The sequence below is a fragment of the Anolis carolinensis genome, chromosome 4 (assembly GCF_035594765.1).
Source record: "Anolis carolinensis isolate JA03-04 chromosome 4, rAnoCar3.1.pri, whole genome shotgun sequence".
NCBI classification, from domain to species: domain Eukaryota; kingdom Metazoa; phylum Chordata; class Lepidosauria; order Squamata; family Dactyloidae; genus Anolis; species Anolis carolinensis.
The window spans coordinates 42,813,666-42,826,871 of NC_085844.1; the positions used below are offsets into that span (position 1 = coordinate 42,813,666).

General features: G+C 39.7%; 1 long non-coding RNA gene across 2 annotated transcripts in view; it reads left to right on the forward strand.

The window, feature by feature from the left end:
• Nucleotides 1-13,206, forward strand: part of LOC103278513 (uncharacterized) — a 133,444-nt gene that overhangs the window by 63,104 nt on the left and 57,134 nt on the right. For both annotated transcript variants that reach the window (XR_010005974.1, XR_506105.3), the window contains exon 3: nt 4,334-4,492. This is a non-coding gene — a long non-coding RNA (uncharacterized LOC103278513). The remainder of the gene's footprint in view (nt 1-4,333; nt 4,493-13,206) is intronic.

Here is a 13,206-nt window from a genome sequence, read left to right on the forward strand (position 1 = left end):
GCAATAACAGCTATGGCTTTCCATTGGAGAAGAGAGTTTGGGGTGTCTCACCAACCATGCCCATTTGGCAGTGACGTTTCCCCTCATTCCAGTCCATTATTGATGGCAGGCACTGGTTTAGGCCCAAAAAGCATCCTCAGCTTCTGGTGGAAAGGAAGAAGCCAGTATGGCTCAACTTCATTAAAGGGAGCAGTCAGGGGTGACTATTCCATGGACCTGTCCATTTCTTTATTCTAGAGGTTTATTTATTTATTTTCTGCATTTGTACCCCACCCTTCTCACCCCAAAGGGGACTTGGAGTGGCCTTACAACAGGCAACATTTCGATGCCATTCATTTATCTATTATAAAATAAATAAATACATTCAAATTTAAGCAGTTAAAAATATCAGTTATTAAAATATCAATTAAAATCACATGATCTGAATCATAATCCATTTGTCAATCATATTAATTCATATCCCTTATTGCACTGCTCAGATTTGTTGTCTGGACTTTGATATAATCACCTGTCTAGGCCCTCAGTGGTGCAATGGGTTAAATCCTTGTGCTGGCAGGACTGTTGACTGACAGATTGCTGGTTCGAATCCAGGGAGAGCAGGGGAGCTCCCTATGTTAGCTCCAGCTTCCCATGCAGGGCCATAAGAGAAGCCTCCCACAGGGATGGCAAAACATTAAACATCTGGGCGTCCCCTGGGCAACGTCCTTGCACACGGTCAATTCTCTCACACCAGAAGCGACTTGCATTTTCTCAAGTTGCTCCTGACACATACACACACACACACACACACACACAAAACCCATCTAGGCAGCACAAGGCTTCCCAAGCGCCATCACAAATTCATCCATATCCATAAGCCTTCTGGAACAGATAATCTTTACAGGTCCCCTACCTTGAATTTTAAGTGGATTCTTGAATTTATTTTTTAATTGCTTTTAATGATAATTATTTAATGCAACTGTTTATTTTAACTTACTGTATGATGTTTAGTACTGGCTTTTGTTTAAATTTTTTATAGTTTTTTGTTTACATAGGCATTGAATATTTGCCTGTTACTGTGTTGTAAGCTGCCTGAGTCCTCATGGAGTGATAGGACAGGATACAAATAAAGTTTTCTATTTAGTATTATTATAAAATAGATACTATTGTTGCAATAACACAATTGTGAATACAAAGCTGTGTTAATATGGAGGGGTGTATAACTCTAGTTTATAAATCTGTAAGTTCAATCTGGTGATAAATGCAGGAGAAAATCATATTAAGAGTGCTTTTCAGGAATGTGCAAATCTCATGTTTAAATATGTATTTCACTGAGATTCTTATGCCACGGTTGCAAGTTACTGTCTTGCAGAGTCCCTTACCTCATGGAGTTGTTGTGAGGTTAAAGGCTGCTCTGGGTATTTTGGAGGACAAGTGGACTGTAACAGTAAGAAATCCATATTGCAAATTTATGTCATACTTGGGGAAGGGGGGTGAAGCTGAAAGAAATCACTCTGCCTCAAAGATTGTCTTGGCAACACCTTGAATGCCTTCTGGAGTTTTAAAAAATAGCCATATGTCAGGTAGAAAGTGGTTTAGTTCAGTAGAGTCCATGGCATGAAGGACTTTAAAGGTGAAAAGCAACACCTGAGACAATATATGTTAAGTCAAAACACAGCTGACTCTCATCGGCTTACCAAGAACCCGGCATCTTCCTTCAAGGTTGCTCATTAAACCACATTTCTCTATCATTGAACCACAGTATTTAGTTTCTGGAAATATGATTCTTTCCTCAGAAATGGCTAATTGTTAGTAGATTCTACTCAACTGTCTAACATAATATGCATATTTCTGTCTGTTTGTTCAGAGGGTATATTTATATTCAACAAGAACTTCATAGTTTTATATAGCCTCTCATATAGCATTGCTGATGTCAGGAACATGCCCGTAGAAAGAAAACTTGATGAGATGTACAAGATTTATGTATGAGCATATTGTCATAAGGAGCCTTCATCACCTGAAGTACCTGATGATCGCAGTTATATTTGCATGAACCTGGGTGATTGTGTGAGTAGCTGAGTGCTGCTTCTGAGAGAAAACATCTGTTGTGAATCTTATTTCCCAGAATATTGCTGAAACTAAAGCAGAAGATGAAGAAAACCAGGATGTTAACCTAACTTTGAGCGTGGGTGTGATGAGCATTGGGTTGGGATACCAGAAAACCAGGCTTTGAGCTTCTGTTGGCCATGCAAACCTGCTGGGTAACCTTGCACAAGTCTAACCCTCTTAGGGTAAAGGTAAAGGTTTCTCCTGACGTTAAGTCCAGTCATGTCCAACTCTGGGGTTTGGTGCTCATCTCCATTTCTAAGCCGAAGAGCCGACGTTGTCCGTAGACACCTCCAAGGTCATGTGGCCAGCATGACTGCATGGAACGCTGTTACCTTCCCGCCAGAGCAGTACCTATTAATCTACTCACATTTGCATGTTTTCGAACTGCTAGGTTAGCAGAAGCTGGAGCTTACAGTGAGCACTCACTCCGCTCCCCGGATTTTAACCTTGGACCTTTCGGTCTGCAAGTTCAGCAGCTTAGCGCTTTAACACACTGAGCCATCGGAGGCTCCAACCTTCTTAGCCTCTGAATAAATCTTGCAAAGTAAATCTTAAGGTTGCCATCGGTCAAAAATGTCTTGAAGCTTTGCAACAACAGCAGCAAAATCTCAATACCACACTCTATGGAGTCAGGAGTGAGCTAGGTAAACCTTGCAAGTTGCACAGAAATCAGATTTCTTGGACCGCCTATATATTAATGTTTCTTTCCTAATTTATTCTTGCATCAAAATGGTGAATTGGATGCACTGAAGTCTAGAACCACCAGGGAGTGGTTTGCCATTTAAATATAATTCTACTTGGCCTAGGCATTTGGCATGGGGTGGGGGTAAACTAAAGCAGGCAAATGAAGGGGGAGTATGTTCAAATGGGAAATTGCACCCCTCATAGGGTTCACTGCAGATGCAGACTGCAGCCAGGAAATCAGAAGACGTTTACTTCTTGGGAGGAGAGCAATGGCCAGTCTTGATAAAATTGTGAAGAGCAGAGACATCACACTGGCAATGAAAGTCCGCATAGTTAAAGCAATGGTATTCCCTGTAGTAACCTATGGATGCGAGAGCTGGACCATAAGGAAGGCTGAGCGAAGGAAGAAAGACGCTTTTGAACTCTGGTGCTGGAGGAAAATCCTGAGAGTGCCTTGGACTGCAAGAAGATCTAACCAGACCATCCTCCAGGAAATAATGCCCGGCTGCTCACTGGAGGGAAGGATATTAGAGGCAAAGTTGAAGTATTTTGGCCACATCATGAGAAAACAGGAAAGCTTGGAAAAGATCACGATGCTGTGGAAAATGCAAGGAAAAAGGAAGAGAGACTGACCAAGGGCGAGATGGATGGACGGTATCATTGAAGTGACTGGCTTGACCTTGAAGGAACTGGGGGCAGTGACAGCCGATAGGGAGTTCTGGCATGGACTGGTCCATGAGGTCACAAAGAGTCGGAAACGACTATGCGACTGAGCAGCAGCATAGGGTTCTGGGAATGTATTCTTGCCATTTGGAAAAGCATTGGGGGAGATGCATTCCACCAGTTTCTGGGAGAGACCAAAAATGGCCCCTAGTTCCCAAGAAGCTGCCTTGCCCTGTGCTAAGTCATGCTACTTTACACACAGGAAAGTCCCATGTGGAATTATATTGACATGGAAGGCTGGATTAAGATATAGAATAATGTTTACCAAGTTATATAAAGTAGAAAGAAGGCTTAAAAGCAAGGCTCAATATCAAACTGGTGGAAATTTCTTTCCACAAACAGTTTCTGTACATACTGGCCTGTACCCGAGCCATGCCATTTTGAGACCGTAGGTAATGGAGATAACTACAGTAAAGTCTCACTTATCCAACATAAAAGGGCCGGCAGAACGTTGGATAAGAAAAAATGTTGGATAATAAGGAGGGATTAAGAAAAAGCCTATTAAACATCAAATTATGTTATGATTTTACAAATTAAGCACCAAAACATCATGTTTTACAATAAATTTGCCACCTGATTGGGAGCGTGGTTGCACTTGTGTTGTTGTTGGGTGTGTTGGCTCACTGCATGTTGCTGCCTAGAGAAACAGCTGTGGATCCGGGCGGGAAGCAGACTGCTTTGGATAATACAGAATGTTGGATAAGTGAAGGTTGGATAAGCGAGACTCTACTGTATAAAGAGACTCCTGTGACTGTGCAAATGTCTGTTTCTTTGTATTTTTTTTAAAGAATGTGTTTGTATATTGCTGTGTTCATAAACATTTCCTTTTCCATTGTAGGGTCCCCTATTGATTTTTATTACACCGGATAGCATCAACATTATGTGGTATGGAGATGGAAGAACCGCTGGAAGAAATTGGAGGCACCCTGACAAATTTCTTTTTCCTGTCATAACTTTGAGGTTTTGCCTCTGTTCTAGCTATAGCCTGGGACTAGTGGTAGGTAACATAACTTTGCATCTAGTGACATATTGTGATAGGAATGACAGATGTCAATGGTTTCAAGGTTGAATAAATATGTCTGACCTAGAAATCAACACCCCACAATAACCCTTCATGAAAAAAACCCACAGTGCACGGTTGAGGGATTACTCTTTGGAAAGAAATAAACATTCACTTTAAATGTTTTTTTTTAATCATACTGAAAGAAATAATCACCAAAAACATCTCACCCATCTTGGAATGTCAATATTTGTGTACCTCCTTCCCATCTATTGTGGGTTGTATCCATATCTGTTTGCTTCTACCCTATGGTATAATGCCTCAATAGAGTTAGAGTTATACTGGACTACTTAGAATTATAACCTGTTTAAAACTCAGCTATTAAGCAGATAAGGAGCAGGTGGAAAAACTAGCACATTACATGAGGCTTCTCCTCCCTAAGCAATAAATCCACAAATGTCTGTTGAAATAAAGTTATTTGTCTGCTTGCAGCAGAATACAAGGAAGGTACTAATCCAGCCTTTCTGGGAAAGAAGTCCCAGAGCCTGGAAGAAGCAGCTCAAAGGCCCGTCCCTGTGTTTCCATCCAATATACCTGTGTGGTTAAAAATCAGTAAAACAACAGGAACCTCTTCTCCTCTAAAACACTTTCCAGATCAGAAATACAATGATGGCAGGGGCTATTATTCAGGTATGGGGAGTAAAATCTGAACAAAGCTGCTGTCTTTTGTGTTACCTTTTCATCAGAACTGATTTGTAGTGATTCTTCAATATTCAAAATGCAGTGCCAGCATACTCGGTGCGAAATGGCAAGGCATTCATGAAGTTTTATTTAATTCCTGCATGAATTTGTGTTTCATGTTAAGTGCAACTTTTCTGATGAATTCCTTCTGTTAATGGATTAATGGCCGCAGAGCTTGAAACTAAGACCTAGCAAATTATCTTGTTACCTGTAACATCCTATCTTTTTGGAGATAATAACTGCAATGTTCCTCTGGAAAAATAGTAATTTTGGTAATATTACCACTTTTTCATGTAATGGATAATGTCTATTTGTGAACCTTTTCATTATGTGAAGGGAAGACGTTAAGCCATTATCTTCCTTTGTATAAGGATTTTTCAAATCCATCCTAAAAGCAATGAGCAATGTAATATGTAATTAGCAATGAGAATAGTGTTTGAGCACAAATCCTGACAGGTTTATTTTGGGACTTTTGCACAAATTTATATATTGTACCAACTTAAAAAAATTAATTTGCTAAACACTAATTTCTGTGTCTACTGATTGGTTACTACTGATTTCCTTATTTCTATCTTTTGCAGTAGACTCTCAGTTAACCAGAACTCAAGTAATCAGAATTCTCAAGGAAAAAAAATCAAAGATATAATACTTTAAATAAAAAGAAAACTTTTATAATATAGTAAAACAGTCTAATTGTGTAACATTAATTTTGTATTTTTTGAAGTACTGTATTTCCATATTAATATCAAGTCAATACAGATTTTATGGAATGGTATAGTATAGTACTGGGTAAAGTAATAGTTGGGCCTAGTTTTAATAGTAACTCTCAAGCAACCAGAAATTAAATGTGTCCAGCATCTACCAATCCCCATGTGTGCCAGTTAACAGAGACTCAACTGCATTTTTTTTAAAAAAAATCATGAAATACAGTAGAGTCTCACTTATCCAACATTCTGGATTATCCAACGCATTTTTGTAGTCAATGTTTTCAATACATCGTGACATTTTGGTGCTAAATTCGTAAATATAGTAATTACTACATATCATTACTGCGTATTGAACTACTTTTTCTGCCAAATTTGTTTTATAACATGATGTTTTGGTGCTTAATTTGTAAAATCATAACCTAATTTGATGTGTAGTAGGCTTTTCCTTAATCCCTCCTTATTATCCAACATATTCGCTTATCCAACGTTCTGCCAGCCCGTTTATGTTGGATAAATGAGACTCTACTGTAGTACTATTTTGCAATAAAGGAATGTAAGAGGATATGAGGAAGTAATAAGGGCTGTATTATGATAAAATATATAAATCATCCTACTCCTATGTTAAGGGGAAATAAATTAGAAGCAGACAATGCTAAATGGAAACTTCTAATTAAAATCTGGATGATCTTTCCCAAGAAAACTTAATTCAGAAGGACTTTGGTTATGCAGACCCCACCCTTAAGATAGCAGAAAAAAGTGCTAAAACTACCTGACAATTTCTAATATAGAAAAAAAAATCCCACATGTATTTATGTTGCTGCTGCCAATGTATCTCAGAGGCTTGAAAGGGAGTAAGAAACAAGGAGAATGAAGGTGGAGAAAGACTTTGAGCTATGGGGAGGTGGGAGGAAGACCCAGGAAAGAAGCAAAGTGTATGTTCTAATACTCTTGGGTGTGTCTTTTTTATCAAGAGCAAGCTTTTTTTCATATCAAGAGCGACTTGAGAAACTGCAAGTCGCTTCTGGTGTGAGAGAATTGGCCGTCTGCAAGGATGTTGCCCAGGGGACGCCAGATGTTTGATGTTTTACCATCCTTGTGGGAGGCTTCTCTGATGGCCTGCATGGAGCTGAAGCTGATTGGGGGAGCTCATCCGCGCTCTCCCAGGGTTGGATTTGAACTGGCAACCTTCAGGTCAACCACACAACCTTCAAGTCAGCAGTCTTTTGACACAAGTCTGTTGCACCACCAGGGGCTCTTCAAGAGCATGCTATGAAAGATAAATGTCCAACATCTGACACGACAGAAAAAAGTGCAGCTGCAGCTTGCCGTGCATTGTGGGGAGGAAATGTAGATATGTTGTTTGTAGATAACAAGAAGAGAGTGATCAGGGTCTTAGTTCCTGCTGCCAAATGAGTGCAGGATCTGCGTTGGAGATGGACCCTCTGTATATCATCTGGTCAAATGTACCCTCTGTGTCTTGTAAATCTAAGTAGCTGGGGCTGCACTGCTTTTTGTTTTTTAAAAACGACATGAATAAAACCGCTCACGCTGCAAGAGCAGCAGGCAGGCTTGAAACTGCCCTCTGCCATATTGAACGGAGGTTTCATGCAACTGCCCCCTCCCCATCTTAAATGAAACGACTCCAGCTCTGTATGTGTGGTAATAATCTGCACATGAGTGACTGCAGTAATGCTTGCAGTTGCAGTTGCCAGCAGGGAAGTAAATGATCACTTCTGGCACACACAATGGACTCCAGCTTTGCCTGGGTGGCGTTTGTGGCAGAACAACAAACGCAGCAGCAAAAAGAGGGGGTGAGGTGGGGTGGGCGAGCGAAATCGCCCCGGAGGTTCAACAAATAGTGTGAAGTTTCCAAGAAGGAAAGGGGTGGGAGGGAGCACGCAATATGCACTGGGTGTGTGGCTCAAAGAAAACACACCCTGCCAGACATGACAGGAGCGTTAGCAGCCTTTTGCTTTTGACCTCTCTAGCTTTTAAGAGAGGTGGCAAGGCATATGTCACCAGAGCCATGCTGTGTCAAGGGAAAGTTATCTCTCTCCTTTTTTGTCTCCTTTAGTGTTTCTTTCTCCTGGTTACTGGTTGTGTGTGGTTTGATATTCAAATGAATCTGTCAGGAACAAGAGTCTGGTGCTCAGGCCTGATGACATTGATTTGTGAGCATAATGCTCGACTACGGGATGTGTGACAGATAAATTTTATCAAAATTAAGGCACAATTAAACATTTCATCTTCCTAATTACTGGCTGTAGATTCAGCCTGATGACCATGTGCTGTAAGAAATCAGCGACCATTACACATTTTAATGGAGCACAGCTGTCTTACAGCTTGGTAATATTTGCACAGTGCCACAGAACTGTAATTTATGATAAAAAGAAAAAATGTGTATTGGCTCTCTTTTGCCAAAATAGATTAAGGATTCATATACTTTAATGAGATTTGGACCTAGTCTTGGATTATCATTATAAATGATTTATGTGCATGTTGGTGGACTCCTGTAGTTTTGAGTTGATTTGTGTTTTGGTCGACCAGTATGTAATTCTGCCTTGCCTTGTGTGCCAATGTTTACACTTTCTCCTTGGTCTCCTTGATTTTTCTCTCTCCGTTCCCCAGTGACCCATGGAAAAACAGAGAGCAGGAAGGTCAAGAGACATGATATCAGCACCTTCTTTTGTCTCAAAGGTTGGCTGTTGGAAGAGCATATTGGGAAATTTCAGGAGAATTATAGAGTAACAGAGTTGTAGGTAGCTTAAAAGGGTGTTTTCTATTCAATATTCCTAGTAGAAAAGAAGTTATCACAATTCTGTATCATGGTGCACAAGCAGAAAGCAAGGGCAAGCAAAGTCTTCCATTCAAACATGGGGAAGGGAGATGGAGTGGGGGAAAAAAGAAAGATACGTGGTAATGCATTTAAGATAAGTGGTTCTTATTTTAGAAAGAGCCTTTAATAAGTGGATATAAACTCACTTCTTTGTATGCATTGCTAAGCAGTTTTTAGGCATCAGATATAAAACATATTTATATGCTTTATTTTGGCATGGGTTTTCATGAATATAAACATATTTCCTTGGATGCAATACTTTGTGGTATTAAGACCCCTGCTAAAATAAAAAAAAGTCTTAAAGATGCTGTCCCATTCCATTTTTGTCCTTTCCCTTTCCTGTTTTTTATTCTGCAAGAGACAAACATGGCCATTTCTTTGTAATCTGATATAAGGAAATATGTCTATGACAAGAGACGGCTGAAATGTAGTAGATGAACGGCCACCCACTTGCAGGATTTTCAGGCAATAATTTATGGGAAAACTGAGGAAATGTGGAATTGAACATGGATTATTTGAACTTCAATAATTGATACTTCACATAGAATTCAGTCTTAATATGAAGCTGGAATTTGCAGGCTACCTGATATAAGGGGTAGAGTGTTATTTGATTTCTGCAGAAATGAACTTTGGACAGCTATTGATAGTAACAATGACATAAAAAACCCTAAAGAAATAAATTCATATAGACCAATTAGTTTAATAAGCCAAGATTATAAAATATTCACTAAAATGGGTTGGTGTGAGTTTTCTGGGCTGTATGGCCATGTTCCAGAAGTATTCTCTCTTGATGTTTAACCCACATCTATGGCAGGCAGGTTGTGAGGTGTGTTGGAAACAAGGCAAGTGGGGTTTATATACAGTAGAGTCTCACTTATCCAACATAAACGGACCGGCAGCATGTTGGATAAGCAAATATGTTGGATAATAAGGAGGCATTAAGGAAAAGCCTATTAAACATCAAATTAGGTTATGATTTTACAAATGAAGCACCAAAACATCATGTTAGACAACGAATTTGGCAGAAAAAGTAGTTCAATACGCCGTAATGCTATGTAGTAATTACTGTATTTATGAATTTAGCACCAAAATATCACGATATATTGAAAACATTGACTACAAAAATGTGTTGGATAATCCAGAACGTTGGATAAGCGAGTGTTGGATAAGTGAGACTCTACTGTATCTGTGGAATGTCCAGAGTGGGAGAAAGAACTCTTGTCTGTTGGAGGCAAGTGTGAATGTTGCAATTCGCCAGCTTGATTAGCATTGAATAGCCTTGTAGCTTCAAAGCGTAATCAAGGTTTACCTCAAGAATCTACAATTTAACAACACTGTAATTCTATGAATACTTACTTAGAGGTAATGTTTTAGCAGAATTCATTCAAAAATCATTGGGTTTGCAGTTGCTTTCCTAAACTGAGAATGACAGGAGAAGATGCAGAATTGTGCGTACATTTCTTGTACATTTTAAAAAAATATTAGCCAGCATTCTGTATCAACTACTTAAATAATCTAAGTATTCTGGCCTGCTCTGACCACTTGAAACATGAAAAAATGTTATTCATCTGTGTTTTGACAATTGGCAGAGTGGACCTCCTTGTCTCCAAGCAGTTCATGGTAAAGTAGGTTGGGAGGTTGAAAGGATAGTGGCAATGGCATAACAGTAAGTAGCAATATGGAAGTAGCTAGCTTCTAGAGAATACTTTACTTGCCATTATATTTAAAACTCCATAGTCTGAACAACTCCCTTAAATTTCAAGGAAATTATAGTTGAATTTTTCTTTGCTCATGCCCAAAATGAAAATGTATAAAGGAAAAGAAAGGAAAAAGAATATATTAATAATATAAAAATCACGTGAAAGCTTGGTTTATCAGTACTCATATGCTGGAATGTTTTGTACTATACCAGGTTGCATATGCTTGCACACTAATTCTCAATTGCCGTATGCAGTTTTGTGACAACCATCTGCTAAGACCTCCCTTAGAGTTCTTTCTCCCACTCAGCCCAGCTGAAAGGAAAATATGGACCAAATAAGAACAAGAAAAGAGAATAGGAAAAAAAAGCCAACTTCTGCTTTTATATGAAAAAAACATAATTGGGAATGCAAAATTGTTGGGAAGTTGGGGTTGGTCTCATTTGGAGTAAAGTTTTCCAGAAATGTATACTATTTTCCAGAAATGTATACTATACATAAACTATTTCTGGAAGGTACAACATTAAATAAAGTGTAAAGTAACATCCCACTTCTCTTGATAGACTTCAAAAATAATAAAATATGTACTCAGGGCATGTGTGTCGTATTTATGAGGTAAATTTCACATAGTGGCTTTGTTAAACAGATGGGTGGACGCGAAAGAGAATGTATCTTTCACTTTAAGAACAAATTCATCCTCATCCTTGGGACACTGTGTTCTCAAATCTTCCCTCCTCGATTTCCACTTATACAACTTTTGTGTGAGTGCAGAAGTCTTTTCCACATGAAATCTTCCCCATAGCCAGTTTGGAGACAGTAAAGCTTCATTGGTTACCACAGTAATCATATGAATGAGCCATAGAGATGTGAACACCACTATTATCTTGCCTTTCAGACAAATCACCTTCTGCCTCTGCTTGCTTTAAAGGCAGACATTCCAAGGAATGGTAGACCATAGAGCAGGTACAAGGGTGTGGGTGTGTGCACATACATGTACACACTCATGCTTACATATACAGACACATATAGCCCCACTAATCAGTCCCAGTAGACAAGATTGTTGAGATACGCAGTAGCAAGGTACAGCTGGAGAGTTCCTTATGAAACAAAGACAATACTGGACTAGATCATACTGGATTTGTCAGGCAGCATGGATCTAGGGATGTTGCTCTCCGTGGCTCACTGAAGCTTTATATGATCTTCTAGAAACAAAGGTGAAGTCTCATTGTCCCAGAAAGCACCTGTGTGGTAGTTTAAAGAGGCTTTCCTCTTGCATATATATGTGTGCTCCAAGAGGACTGAAATGCTTCCGGCATCCCATAGGCATGTCTGGATGAAAGAGGATGGTTGTATAGAATGGCAGGCAGTTCAGAGGGCATGCAAACAAGAATGCAGAGCTACCATCCTTTAAGCCATCAATGAAGGCTTTGCTGATGGCAGTGGCTTGTTTTTATAGACATCTGCTGGAGTCATCACTTTGCAGACAATTTCCTGCGAAACTTCAAGGAACCAGTCATCATCATCCTCTGCGTAAACAGCATGACACAAACTTTTCTCCATGATGAATTTTTTTTCTAGGAAGATTGAGGAGAGGCATCAAATATCTAGATTTTTTATGTGGTCCACCTAACCACTTTGGTCAGAGTTGACTTAAGGATGCAAATCTATGCCACTGCCATGATCTGATTCCAGGTAGTGGTTTCAAAGACCATCTTCAGTTTCAATTGTAGATTTAAATTCTCACTTCTTATATCTTTCAAAAATCCATTTTTATTTTTACAGACAATAAACTAAAACCATAGTATGCTTCCAGATTCAGGGTAGTGGTTTTAAAGAACATTATAGGGCTTAGATTCCCATGTTTTTTTCTTTTTCAATTGTTTATGTTTATAATTCTTTTACATACCATAAACTAAGGACAAAAGAGTTCCGTTCTGGGTCCGGTTCTGTTCAACATCTTTATTAACGACTTAGGGTTAGAAGGTACGATCACCAAGTTTGCAGATGACACCAAATTGGGAGGGATAGCCAAAAGGGACAACAAGGACAAATGCAAGATACTCCACTTAGGCAGAAAAAATGAAATGCAAAGATACAGAATGGGGGACGATTCTGTACGTGTGAAAAAGATCTTGGAGTCCTTCTGGACAACAAGTTAAACATGAGCCTACAATGTGATGTGACAGCAAAATAAGCCAATGGGTTTTTGGCCTGCATAAATAGGAGTATAGTATCTAGAACCAGGGAAGTCGTGCTACTCCTCTATTCCTCAGACCACACCTTGAATACTGTGTCCAATTATGGGCACCGCAATTGAAGGGAGATGTTGACAAGCTGGAAAGTGTCCAGAGGAGGGTGACTAAAATGATCAAGGGTCTGGAGAACAAGCCCTATGAGGAGTGGCTTAAAGAGCTGGGCGTGTTTAGCCCGCAGAAGAGAAGGCTGAGAGGAGACATGATAGCCATGTACAAATATGTGAGGGGAAGTCATAGGGAGGAGGGAGCAAGCTTGTTTTCTGCTGCCCTGCAGACTAGGACACGGAGCAATGGCTTCAAACTGCAGGAGAGGAGATTCCACCTGAACATCAGGAAGAACTTCCTCACTGTGAGAGTTGTTCAGCAGTGGAACTCTCTCCCCCGGACTGTGGTGGAGGCTCCTTCTTTGGAGGCTTTGAAGCAGAGGCTGGATGGCAATCTGTTGGGGGTGCTTTGAATGTGATTTTCCTGCTTC